We start from the raw sequence: 11,828 nt of genomic DNA on the forward strand, positions 1-11,828 counted from the left end.
GTAGGGTATTAGAGGGGTAACCATGTTAGTCTGGATCTGTAAAAAGCAACAGAGAGTCCTGTGGCACCTTAAAGACTAACAGATGTATTTGGAGCATAAGCTTTCATGGGTATTATTATTTAACAGTAGGCTAACTCCCTTCCCACCCACCAGCGAGAATGTCTCATAAGGTAACAGGCCTGTGGCTGCACTATCTCACCTATCCACTAAACCACACCCCCAGTTTGGATCATTCAAGTAGCAGTAGTGTCTCTGCAGGTGGGTCAAATTCCATTCCATGGGAGTTGGTTGCCTGGTCCTACTTGATGTGCCACCACCTAACCCAGTTTATATTAAGATGCTAGTTGGGTCAGACCTCACAGTCACCTTGTAAGAAAAAGGCTCAAGGTCATTATGAAATCCTGAACACTTGTCCATCACCTATTCCGATTGGGGCAGGGGCCATCTCTTTGGAATGTGTTTGTACAGCTCAATGGAGGCTCTGGTCCATGAATGGGGCTCCAAACCACTGCTGCAAACAAATAAATAATGACATGTGAGAGCTCCTCATCTTGCTTAACTTAACCTGTAACATCCTATTTCCTTAGACACAAGACAGGATGATTAGAATAAGGCCAAGGAAGCATGAAGTACAGGCGCCAACTTCTCTGCACTAAATCAATTCTTTCTGTCACTATAGACTCCTTAAAATTCTACATGCAGATTATCAGTTAGGTCATTACAAGGAGACATGCTAGAGTTTTACACATTTGAAGGAACACAATGGAGTAAGGGAAAACACATTTGCCTTTGTAAGATTTTATTTATTGTTCTCCTGTTTAGTAAACATCTTTATTTATGTCAAATAACTCTCCTGAATTCCCTTCAAAGATCAAAGTGGGAAAATGTCATAGCATTAAGCATAAAGACTCATTTTATTCCTCGAGGTCCTTTTGTCCCTAGATAAGCATGTGTGTAACTCTTAAATACTTCTAGTGAGAAGCATGTGCTGTACTTTTGGAACACTTGGTTGTTTGATTTCTACAATAAATTGAGCTTCCCTCTTTACCTTTGGGGTCAATTTACACAAATGAAGAAACATTGTTTGGCTTCAAATAAAGAAGAAGATACTATTGACATTAGCTGTTGAATAGGTGGTAGATACATCACTATAGGTACAATTGCAAACTCCTCTGTTTTCTCCTTAATGTTATGATGGGGGTCACTGGATGGTGATGTTACATAGTATTACAAGAGCTTTTTCTTAGTTTATAAGAATGTTTTTAGTAGTTGAGGAAATGTTGTATTATAGAACTGGTTGAAAGACAGAATTTCTGTTCCATGGGACATTCTGAAAATCTGAAGGACACAATTCCATTTTGGAACCAAAAGCAGAATTTTGAAGTTTCCAGTGAAAAGGAAATCTGAAAAAAAAAAAAAATTTGAAATAATCAGAATGTTGGGATTTTTTAAAATATTGAAACAAAATTAACCTTGCAGTCCAAGCAGTGATGCTTATTACTCAGCTGTGGCTCCCATAATTTTAGGCTTTCAATTCCTTGTTTCTTTGAAAAATTCCCAACCATCTGTACTAAACTGTTTTGTTATGCAGTAGTTCTTTGAGACAAGCTGTGCCAGATGGCAGAAGGTTGTCTCTTTGTGTTATTCTCTGTATTTCAAGGCAAATTTGATGGCAGAGTGGCATCTTGAGGACTGGACATGGATGTTTTGGGCTAAGATTTCTGGTGCAAAGAAGAGCCTGCATACTGTTCGTGACTACCTCTGTTCAGGACTGGTGTATATAAAGCAGATGACAATGAGAATATAGTCAACCTCCATGTCACACTGATTTCTCCTCTACAGGGAACTCAACCTGCAAGGTAATGGACATTTGCCACTTGGTAGAGGGTCAGCACTGGTGTGAAAAATAAAACAGTGTCAGAAGAAAGAGCTACACAATTATTCATAAAAAGGAATATTGTTACCTCTTTCTGTGTTCTTTTGATCCCTTTAAGAAAATGATTTCTTGGTTAGTTTTCCTTTTCCCATTGGCTTACATTAAAGATAATGCTCATTAGAGTAACTAAGCAGATTCATTCAGCTTGAAAGTTATTTAGAAATCCAAAATAATAAAAAAAATCATAGAAATGCAATGAGAAAAAATGATATAAGTATTCATTATTGACCAGTGCATGCTGCAGCATAATATAGTGATAAAGAAAAATGCTTTAGTGGGATGGTAGCCATCTGGAGTTTATGGATAAAAATTAAGAAAATAATGATCCAAGCTGCCTCTCAAAAGCACTAGCAGTTTTAACATGGGAAGGAAAGCCTTGCTAGTGAGTGAGATGAGGCTCTTTTATCAATCTATATATAGAATGTGTTGGTGCTTCTTATCTGATGTCTCATCTCATTAGCATGTTAGATGGGAGCACTATAAAGGGAATCTGAGCACAAAACCTATACAACACTACCAGTTTTCACCCCTCAAGTATTCATATATAAAAAGCAGTTTGTTCATGTCTCCTAAGTATTTGGCCGTACTTCATAAAGCTTTATTTTTTCTGTTTGAATTCATTAAGAATCCTTCCCCGCCCCTCACACCAAACACACACAGCTATACTCTAATCTGAAATGCACATGGGACCCTTTTCAGACAGAGGCCACCACCACGGATAACATTTCATGGTTAACAGTGTATGCGAATGATGATCACTCTGAAATAAGAATTTCAGTCCTCTACCAAAAGTTTCTTAACATCTCAGCTATTTGGAGCAAATCTTATCCCTTCTCTGCAGCCACAGAAGGTCCCAGAATGCTCCCTGCATATACCAATGTAAAAGGACTTGGGAGCAAAGTTGGACTAGGAGAGAGGTGATGCAGTGAAATCATTTTTATTACTCCATTATCTGGGAGGAGGAAAGATACTTTCCAGTTTCTGAGACCCCATGTGTCAAATCCTTGTATTCAGCCAGGGGTAGAAGGCAGAATTTAACTGTTTGTAAAGTAGAGTTTAGAAGCTACATTGTGTTAATATGCTTTTGTTGCTCATATATATAGAGATGGCAAGAATTGGAAGGTGAAGTACTAAAATACCACAAGAAGAGCTGTTCTTGCAGAATTCCTGGACCAGAGGAAACCAGACTGTCAAGGTTTTTTTCCCCAGTTTGAACTTCAGAGTACAAGAAGTGGGGACCTGCATGAACACTTCTAAGCTTAATTACTAGCTTAGGTCTGGTACACTGCCACCAGCCAGAATTTAGTGTCTGGCACACTTTCTGTTCCTCCAAAACCTTCCCTGGGGAACCCAGATCCAAACCCCTTGGTTCTCAAAACAAGGAGAAATTAACCATCCCCCTCCTTTTCCCCTCCAGACTTCCCCCTCCCTGGGTTGCCTTAAGAGGCTTCACACTGATCCAAACTACTTGGATCTTAAAATAAGGAGGAATTAACCATCCCCTCGCCATCCCCACCCCCGCACCAATCCCTGGTAAATTCAGACCCAATCCCTTGGATCTTAAAACAAGGAAAATTCAATCAGGTTCTTAAAAAGAAAGCTTATAATTGAAGAAAGAAAAGGTAAAAATTATCTCTGTAAAATCAGGATGGAAAATGCTTTACAGGGTACTCAGATTCATATAGATTACAGGGACCCCCCCCCAGCCTTAGATTCAAAGTTACAGCAAACAGAGGTAAAAATCCTTCCAGCAAAAAGAAACCTTTACAAGTTGAGAAAACAAACATAAGAGTAATCCGCCTTGCCTGGCTATTACTTGCAATTTTGAAACATGAAAGACTGATTCAGAAAGATTGGGAAAGCCTGGAATGATGTCCTGTCCCTCTCAGTCCCGAGAGCGAAGAACGAACAAAACAAAAAGAACAAACAAAGACTTCCCTCCACCAAGATTTGAAAGTATCTTGTCCCTCTATTGGTCCTCTGGTCAAGTGTCAGCCAGGTTTACTGAGCTTCTTAACCCTTTACAGATAAAAGAGACATTAACCCTTAACCATCTGTTTATGACACTTCCCCCAAATCTCAGACAGTGTGGAACCACACTGGCAGTGATTTCTTCCTAGAACTTTAGAATAAACAGATTAATAAAACACATGCACCTTTACATATATTAGTAATTACGTAAACTACAGGACTTTTCACATTTTAAGGACAATTTTTAACCAGTTGATTCTGGGAAACTTTCACAGGAGAGTGCATCAGCTACTTTGTTAGAAGCTCCTGAAATGTGTTGAATTTCAAAATCAAAATCTTGGAGAGCTAAACTCCATTGAAGCAGTTTTTTGTTGTTTCCCTTGGCAGTATGAAGCCACTTCAGTGCAGCGTGGTTGGTTTGTAGCTGGAACCACCGTCCCCAAACGTATGGGCGTAGCTTTTCCAGGGCATACACAATGACGTAGCATTCTTTTTCACTGATTGACCAGTGACTTTCCCTCTCAGACAGTTTCTTGCTGAGAAACATGACAGGATGGAAGTTTTGATCCGGTCCTTCCTTCATTAAAACTGCTCCTACATCGCACTCAGATGCATCTGTGGTTACTAGGAATGGTTTGTCAAAGTCTGGGGCCCTTATCACAGGGTCAGACATGAGTGTCGCCTTAAGCTGGATAAAGGCCTTCTAACACTTGGTAGTCCACTTAACTGCATTTGGCTGGGTCTTTTTGGTCAGGTCTGTTAGTGGGGCAGCAATTTGGCTGTAGTGTGGTACAAATCGCCTGTAATACCTAGCCAAGCCTAAGAAGGATTGAACCTGTTTCTTTGACTTTGGGACAGGCCACTTTTGGATAGCATCCACCTTCACCTGTAGGGGGTTTATTGTTCCTTGACCCCCCGGTGTCCAAGGTAAGTCACTCTGTTTTGGCTTATTTGACACTTTTTAGCCTTAACAGTTAGTCCTGCCTGCCTGATGTGCTCAAAGACTTTTTCCAGGTGTTCCAGGTGTTCTGCTCATGAATCAGAAAAAAAGGCCACATCATTGAGGTAGGCAACTGCATATTCTCCCAATCCTGCTAGGAGACCATCTACAAGTCTTTGGAAGGTGGCGGGTGCATTTCGCAGCCCGAAAGGAAGCACATTACATTCATACACCCCTGCATGGGTGATGAAGGCTGACCTTTCTTTGGCGGGTTCATCTAGCGGTACTGGCCAGTACCCCTTGGTTAAGTCTATTGTAGAGATGAACTGGGCATATCCCAATTTCTCCAATAGCTCATCGGTGCGTGGCATAGGATAGTTGTTGGGACGAGTTACAGCATTTAACTTACGGTAGTCCACACAAAAGCATATTTCCCCATCTGGTTTGGGAGCAAGAACCACTGGAGATGCCCATGCACTGGTAGAGGGGCGGATTATACCCATCTCTAGCATGTTTTGGATCTCTCGTTCTATAGCAGCTTGGGCATGAGGAGACACCCGGTAGGGTGGGGTTCTAATTGGGTGAGCATTACCTGTGTCAATGGAGTGGTATGCCCGTTCAATCCATCCTGGGGTGGCTGAGAACAATGGGGCGAAGCTAGTGCACAGCTTCTTTATCCGTTGCCGCTGCAGATATTCCAAGGTTGTGGAGAGGTTCACCTCTTCCACGCCACCGTCACTTTTTCCTTTGTAGTAGACACCTTCGGGTCACTCAGTCTCCCTGGGCTGTAAACTGACAAACCTTTTAAGTCTCTGGATAAAAGGGCTTGAGAGAATTAACATGGTACACTTTAGGCTTTAGGGTTGAGGTGGGAAATGCTATGAGATAGTTAACAGCTCCTAGGCGCTCTTGGACCGTGAATGGCCCTTCCCATGATGCTTCCGTCTTATGAGCCTGTTGTGCCTTCAAGACCATAACCTGGTCCCCTACTTTGAAGGAACATTCTCTGGCATGTCTGTCATACCAGGCCTTTTGCTCTTCCTGAGTATCCTTTAGATTTTCTTTAGCAAGGGCTAAAGAGTGTCGGAGGGTGCTTTGTAGGTTGCTTACAAAGTCTAGAATGTTAGTTCCTGGAGAAGGCGTAAACCCCTCCCATTGCTGCTTCACCAACTGAAAAGGCCTCTTAATCTCATGGCCATACACAAGTTCGAAGGGTGAAAACCCTAAATTGGGATGTTGGACAGCCCTGTAGGCAAAAAGCAACTGCTGCAACACTAGGTTCCAATCATTGGAGTGTTCATTTATGAAATTACGTATCATGGCCCCCAAAGTTCCATTAAACCTCTCCACCAGGCAATTGGTTTGATGGTGGTAAGGGGTAGCAACCAAGTGATTCACCCCATGAGCTTCCCACAGATTTTTCATGATCCCTGCCAGGAAATTAGTTCCTGAATCTGTAAGGATGTCGGAGGGCCAACCTACCCTGGCAAAAATGTCTGCTAAGGCCTGACACACAGTTTTAGCCCTGGTGCTGCTTAGAGCTACTGCTTCCGGCCATCGGGTAGCAAAGTCCATGAAAGTTAGTATGTACTGCTTTCCTCTGGGGGTCTTTTTTGGGAAAGGACCCAGAATATCCACAGCTACTCGCTGAAATGGGACCTCAATTATGGGGAGTGGCTGGAGAGGGGCTTTGACCTGGTCTTGGGGCTTTGCCACTCTTTGGCACACCTCACAAGACCGGACATAATTAGCAACGTCCTTGCCCATCCCCTCCCAGTGGAAGGTCTTCCCCAACCTGTCTTTGGTTCTGTTCACCCTAGAATGGCCACTGGGATGATCATGGGCTAAGCTTAAGAGCTTTCCCCGGTACGTAGTTGGAACTACCAACTGTTTTTGAGGATGCCAGTCTTCCTGGTGTCCACTAGAAAGAGTGTCTTTGTATTAAAGTCCTTGTTTTACAACAAACCAGGATCGGTTTGAAGAGCTGAGAGGCAGTGGGGTGCTCCATGCCGTCACCCAAGCTTTCTGAAGGCTGTCATCTGCTTCCTGCTCAGTCTGGAACTGTTCCCTTGAGGCTGGAGACACCAGTTCCTCCTTAGACTGTAGACTTGGGCTTGGTCCCTCTGGAAGCAATGTAGGTGATAGGGTTGTTTTCGTTGATGGTGAACCGCTTTCCGCTGGTGCACTATGCGATATTTCAGGCTCTGGTTGAGCTTCTTGGGTAGGGTTGTCTGCTGCTTCTGCCAGTTCAGGCCCGCTGGTGCCCTCTGGCGTTGGGGTTGGAGATGGGTTTGCAAGCACTGGCGTCAGTGCTGGTGTCATAAACAGAGTGTTAAGGGTTAATGTCTCTTATACCTGTAAAGGGTTACAAGCAGGAAACTGGACACCTGACCAGAAGACCAAACAGAAGACAAGATACTTTTAAATTCGGGTGGAGGGAAGTTTGGGTGTGAGTTCTTTGTTCTTTGTTCTTCTCTCAGAGGGTCTGAGAGAGACCAGACATTACTACAGGATCTCTAAGTCTCTTTTCAAATAGTGAGTAAAAAAACAGGCAGTTTAGGCTTTTTAATTGTTTTACACTATTTGCATTTGTGGATCTGGCTGGTTAACTTTTATATGTGTAGTTGCTGGGAATATTTTGATTTGTATTGGTACTGGGGGGAAAGTCTCTTTCTGGTATCTGTAAGCTATAGGACCCTGTATATTTACATCTTGAAGTTACAGAGATAATTCTTTACTTTTTCCTTTCTTTTATTAAAAGATTTCTTTTTAGAGAACCTGATTGATTGTTTTTTCTCTGTTTCCCTTGTTTTATCCCAGGGGATTGGGATAACTCACCAGGATGGGTGGGGAGACGGGAGGGGGAGAGATAAAATCTCTCTCTGTTTTCCTTGAATCTGTTTGCCTCTTTGTGGAAGGGAAGGGAGATACTTCTCTGTATGGTGATTTAAGAGGTTAGATCAGTATCTCAGGATAGCCCAGGGAGGGAAGTTCTGAGAGGGGGAAGGTGGGGAAATGGTTTATTTCTCCTTGTTTTAAGAACCCAAGGGGTCTGGGTTCTTGGGGTCCCCAGGGATGGTTGGGGAGATCAAAGTGCCCCAAAACACTATATTTTTGGGTGGTGGCAGCCTATCAAATCTAAGCTGGTAATTAAGCTTAGGGAAATTCATGCTAGTATCTCATTTTCTGAACTCTAAGGTTCAGATCTGAGAAAGAATGCTATGACAACTGGCAACGGTTCTGGTGCTGGTTCCTTATCCAGTTCCAGTTCTGGGACTGGATGCACTGTGGCTGTTGCAATCATTGGCAGGGGATCCGGGTCCACCACCTCTTTCTGGTTCTCTGATAACACAGACGGGGCCCTTGTGGATGGCTCAGGAATAGGGATGGGTCTGGAAGCTTGCCTGGCTTGGCTGCGTGTAACCATTCCCACCCTCTTGGCCCACTTCACCTGCTTGGCCAAGTCTTCCCCCAGTAGCATGGGGATGGGATAATTGTCGTAGACTGCAAAAGTCCACATTCCTAACCAGCCTTTGTACTGGACAGGCAGTTCAGCTGTAGGCAAGTTTACAGATTTTGACATGACTGGGTAAATTGTCACTTGGGCCTCTGGGTTGATGAATTTGGGGTCCACTAAGGATTGGTGGATAGCTGACACTTGCGCCCCCTTGTCTCTCCACGCGATAACCTTCTTTCTGCCCACTCTCAAGGTTTCCCTTCGCTCAAAGGGTATTTGAGAGGCATCTGGGCCTGGGGATCTTTGGTGTGATGGTGTAATGAACTGCACTCAGTTGGGGTTCTTGGGGCAGTTGGCCTTTATATGTCCCAGTTCATTACATTTAAAACATCGCCCAGCTGACTGGTCACTGGGCCGAGGTGGGTTGCTGGAGACTGGTGAGATGGGACAATGGGGCGTCTGTGGCTTTCTTTGGGTTGTAGGTGGGGTCTTGGGTTGCCCTCGGTGATAGGGTTTATTTTCAGTTTGCCCCCTGTGATATTCGTTCCCATTGCTAGTAGCTTTTTTCTTTTCTGCCACTTCCACCCATCTGGCTCCAATCTCGCCCGCCTCGGTTACAGTTTTGGGCTTCCCATCTAGGATGTACCTTTCTATTTCCTCAGGAACACCCTCTAAGAACTGTTCCATTTGCATTAGGAAGGACAGCTCTTCCAGAGAGTTAACACTTACTCCTGATATCCAGGCATTCCAATTCTTTCCAATATGGTAGGCGTGTCGGGTAAATGACACCTTAGGGCTCTGAACCGCCGACAGGCATGCTCAGGTGTTAGCCCCATTCTGATTCTGGCCTTGGTTTGAAAAAGTTCATAATCATTCATGTGTTCCTTAGGCATTTCAGCCGCCACCTCTGCTAAGGGTCCACTAAGCTGTGGCCTCAGCTCTGTCATGTACTGGTCTATAGAGATGTTGTACCCATGGCAGGTCCTTTCAAAATTTTCTAAGAAGGCCTCAGTATCGTCACCTGCCTTGTAGGTGGGGAATTTTCTGGGACGGGAAATAGTACCTGGAGAAGGGCTGTCAGGGTTAGCTGGTACATCCAGCTTAACCTTTGCTAATTCCAGGGCCTGCTAGTGGGCCTCCCTCTGGAGCTCCAAAGCCCTCAAGTGGTCAGCCTCTTTGGCTCTTTCTTCTCTTTCTCTCTCTTTTTCTTTCATCTCCATCTCTTTCATCTCTATAGATCTCTTGTGGGCCGCTTCTTCCCTGGCTATTTCTGCCTTAATTAGTTCTATCCATCTCTTATGTTCGTTGTCTTTCTTTGTTGCTTTCAGCTTAGCCATTTTTAGTTTGTTAGTTGCTCCACTGGTACTCATTTTTCTGCTTTCTTGTGCTGGCCACACCCTCTTTCTGCAGCTCACTGACTGGGATGCTTCAGCTCAGGGCTGCTTGGTTAACAGAGATTTTCTAACTAGCTATACCCAAGAGGTAAAAAGAAAGAAAACAATTTAACTTCTAAATGCCTTTTGCTGGCTGTCTGCTGACTCACAGCTGGAAGCCTTCTCTTAACAAAGACCCTTGTTAAAAACTTACCACCTCTGCCCTCAGGTTGCTTTCCAAGCAGCTAGAAAGGAGAGAAAAAAAAATCCTACTCGCTTTTGGTTCCTAAAAAATCCCACACTGGCTTTTGGTTCCTAAGAATCCCAAACCACTGCTCACCGTGTCAAGGTTTTTTTCCCCACTTTGAACCAAAGTGAAAGTTGCACTTAGCGGGAAGAAAATGAAATTTGTCAAATGATTGAGGCTTGGTCTTGCAAACCATTCAAATAGATCTTACTCACATAAGTAATCCAGTTGTTCTTAATAGTACTACTCATGTGAAGAAGGATTTCAAAATAGAGCCCTTGTATTGTGTTTCTTCCATAAAAGACTACTCTCTTTCCAGTATACTTCAGTATTTCACATCATCTTCATTAATCTTTTGCTATCTCGTTCATCATCATTGCTGCATCTTTACAATCAGAATAACATGCACGTGGCATTACTCTAGCATGTAATTCCGAAATCAGCAGCAAAATGAGATGAGAGGGAGAGATTACCTCTGCCTTTGATATTTCCTGTTGCTATTTATTGCATTTTCTTTCCTGCCTCTCATTCTTCACCCACTGCTTCACTTCATCTATTGGCACTGAGGTGGTCCAAAATGAGTTTCTAGTCCACTGTGCTACAAACTGTTCAGAAGGTACTGAAGCAACATTTTGGGTTAGGTTATGATCTAACTGACAGTGATTTCACAGCAGTGTAACTCACTGACTTCATTTGTTCCCTCCTCCCCTCCAATTTGAACCAGTATAAGTGAGATCAGAATCCCCAACTTTTAATTCAGGAGTGCTTACCCTTTTTGATGAAAGGGCCATTATACTGTGTCCTGCATAAAATTAACAAATCACTATTTTTCAAAATGCCAAGCTTTATTTTGAACTATTTCCTAGGTCCTGTGTTATATGCTTTGTTCTGAAGCTTAAAGATGAATGTGGGATTGGGAATCAAATCTTGCATTGAGCTTGTTATGTAGGAGGATGTAGAGTAAAAGCATATCAAGAAGTACAGAGAACTTCTTGCTGAAGTGGGGAACTGTTGAATTTACTCATCCTCTCCAGCTGTCTGAGCACAGAAAATAAATCTTTGAGATTATAAACAATTATTCCCTTTATTTCCCTTCCCTAGATAAAACAGTCATTGCAGAATACACCACAAAGAGATACGGTATGCTGAAAGGACTGGGGAAATTGCCCTTTGGGGGATATATTTAGATTAAATTAAGATGTTATAACTCTTCACTTGTAGAAGAAGAGGGTTAAAAGTAAGAATTTTTTGTTATTTATACTGTAGCTTACCCTCTGCCTTGAGCACCTCTCTATTTTATTCTGTTAGAGCTGGGCAGTCTGAGCGCCACTGCCACTGAGCTTCCTTCCTGAGCTCTGATTCTATTAGTAACTCAAATAATCACCATCATAAACCTCATCTGAAGCTTTTTCTCAGAGGCTCAGTGCTTCTACAGATTTCTCTGCTGGTTGTTTCTGTCCCAGATTTCAGTTCCCAGTACTGAGAGAGAGATTCCTACACCCATTTATCATTGTTAAAAGTAAGCAGTTGTAATTACACTGAACTTCCATGTGGGAGTTCAAGCACTTTAGAACTGGGTGACACAATGGAGGAACAGTTGTCCTTATGCAAGGACTTACAATCAGGGAAGTTCTTGTACCCATTCACAAATAGAAAAAAGCTAATGGTATTTGAAGCAAATACATAGGTGGCTGAGAGATTCATAGTAATTTCTCAAAGGAAATTTGTTGAACTCTGGCAAATATGTGCCAGTGGCCAGTAAACAATGATATTGGTGGGGGGAGGGGAATCTTACTGAGAAAAACTTTAAAACACACATGAGGATGTAGCAAAAAGCTTTCAACCAACTTTTAAATTGAATAACAGAAGTTCTCATTGTTTTCTTACTGTATTTTTTTTATTTC

Source organism: Gopherus evgoodei, chromosome 5, assembly GCF_007399415.2.
Source record: "Gopherus evgoodei ecotype Sinaloan lineage chromosome 5, rGopEvg1_v1.p, whole genome shotgun sequence".
Taxonomy (NCBI): Eukaryota; Metazoa; Chordata; order Testudines; family Testudinidae; genus Gopherus; species Gopherus evgoodei.